We start from the raw sequence: 2,500 nt of genomic DNA, 5'->3' as shown, positions 1-2,500 counted from the left end.
TACATCAGTTACTGATGGACTTTTTGTGTGTTCACTAGAAGTGCTGTTTCGGTTGAGGCTGCAGTTGTGGACGCTTTGGTACGCAGTGGGTCTTACCATTATTGTGTTCATCTAGAGGCATGCTGCTTACAAAAAGGAAAAATAAAAGCTAGGTGTTTTGGGATTCGTCGTAAGAAGAAAAAAAAAGTTTGTATAAGTTTCCGAAAAGAGCACAAAAGGCTTATAGGCAATACATTCACACTCTCTCTCAATCCCATCCCCACCGTGGAATCACCTAAGAAAACGAAACCCTGCTGTTTACACGAAGAGGACGGAAATGTTTTCGGCAGCCAGAGGTGATGGCAACAAGCCATAAAAGCGAGACTTCCCATCAAATATGGATGGCTTTTAAGCGCTCTTCTTCTCCAATCTTCCTTAGCTGCCCAGGGCTTTCTTGACGCAGTCTTCTTAGCAGGGGCAGGGACAAGAACGCGGGTTAAAAAAAGAAACTTGATTCTTAATCCATTCTACGAGGAGAAAAAACCACAAGCCTGGATTATACATCTCGTGTTTCCACCGTTTGGAAAAAAAAAAGAAAAAAAAGAGAATTTACAAAGATGTTTATGGATGGTGAAGGAGGAGACAAAAGAGCGAAAATACCAAAACCCTTCAAGGAGCAACAACTGCATTCAATTCCTGTTTCATGAACAGGGCCAGTAAACCGTTATTGCGTCTGATAGAACTCGAACTTCGTCTCCTTCCTGGATAACCTTCAACAGTGACCAATGACAACCTCCTTCCATCCATTCCTCGATCCACCCCCCCCCCCCCCCCCCACTCGCCTACCCCGAAAGAAAAAGAATTGATGCCACTCTTCTCGTAATTGACCAGGAGAAACCATTTACAATTAAAATACTATTTCAAACGTTCACGGGAGAACTGTCCAGTTATAGTTATTCCAAAGCTGCCAGTGAAGGGTAATAGTTAAGGATGGGGGAAAATGTGTATACGGTGAAGGTGGAAAAGGTAAGCCATCGTAGCTAAGAAGTCACCGATCTTATTTGAGTAGTTAATTAATCACAGCAGACAAATAACTGATCTTTTTCACTAACTGCTTGGGGATCTTAGCATATCGAGGGCGTCACAACGAGTCATTGAGCGGATGCTGAAGCTTGACTTCAATAAATAGTATTGTGGTCCGTGACGGGCGATTATGGTGGTCCCTGAGAGAATTCGACATGACACAGCGCTGCCAGTTGCAGCACCCAGCCAACTCTTCGCACCCCCGCACAAGCCCTCCCCTCTCCCCCATTTGCTTTCCCTCCTTTTCCGCACACACACACGCATACGCGTGTGCGAATGAACACTCAAACACGCATACACGCAGTTTTCTTGGCTTTGTTGACTGAGTGCGAGACAGGTGGATTTGTCTTTATGCCGTGGAGTGCTATAAAGGGTGCTTGAAAAATGAGCCGAGAGTGCAGGGCTAATTACGGGTAAATTAAACACACACACACACACACACACACACACACACACACACACGTACGTGCGCACACACGCACGCACGCGAACACCGTGACAACACACAAGCGCGCGTGCGCGCGCGAGAGAGGGAGAGAGAGAAAGGGGGGTAGAGAGAGAGGATGACGTGGACGCAAGTGCCCATGGCATTATTGATGGGGTCTGAGAATGGTTTGTCTTTCTGTCGTCAAATTCCTGAAATTGGACTTTGAAAAAACTGGCTGGCTAATAGAGGCAAATTGCAAGTGCAGTCTCTCTCTCTCTCTCTCTCTCTCTCTCTCTCTCTCTTTGAGAAAAGAATGTTGCGAACAGTTTCAAATTTCCACCGGAGTTGCCGCATTAATGATTCTTTGGGAATCCGATGACGATGTGCTGTGCCACCACTGATGGATATCATCGGTGGACATCATCGGTTGACATCACCAATGGACACGCATGTGGCCTCCTGGTCCAAACCAAAACCCGAGGCACATATGCAGCTGCAGGTGGGGAATGGAAGGCCAGCAGGCAGCGCAGGGGCAAGATGCAGCTCTGTGTCGCTGATCTCCTGAAGTTGCTAGGCGTTGGCGGTGGTCTCCCATGAATGTATCCATTCCTGTTTTTGTTTGGGCACGCCAGCCACTTCTATCAACAGCAGCAGCCACAAGCTGCCAATGCTTACGTTTTGCCCATTTGCAGGTGTTACTGCGTTCTGACAAATCCATATACGCTACACCACATCTGCTAGGCACATGCCTGACAATAGCATAAACCAACACGCTAGTCAGGCCTTCAGTACATGTATTTGTGTACCTATCAGAATGGATTTCTTCCACGGAATTTTGCCAGAGGCCAATAATTTGTTGCCATGGGTTCTTTTTCAGTGCGCCAAGTGTGTGCTGTACACGAGACTTCAGCTTGTCATCTAACCCGAATGACTGGACGCTCACTTTGATTTTCCTGTCAAACTCAGGAGAAAGGGTGAAAGCGGGAATTGAACCCAGACCCCCACAGACAT

Source organism: Babylonia areolata, chromosome 19, assembly GCF_041734735.1.
Source record: "Babylonia areolata isolate BAREFJ2019XMU chromosome 19, ASM4173473v1, whole genome shotgun sequence".
Lineage (NCBI taxonomy): Eukaryota > Metazoa > Mollusca > Gastropoda > Neogastropoda > Buccinidae > Babylonia > Babylonia areolata.
The sequence above is the reverse complement of the archived record's forward strand: the minus strand, read 5'-3'. Positions refer to the sequence as shown.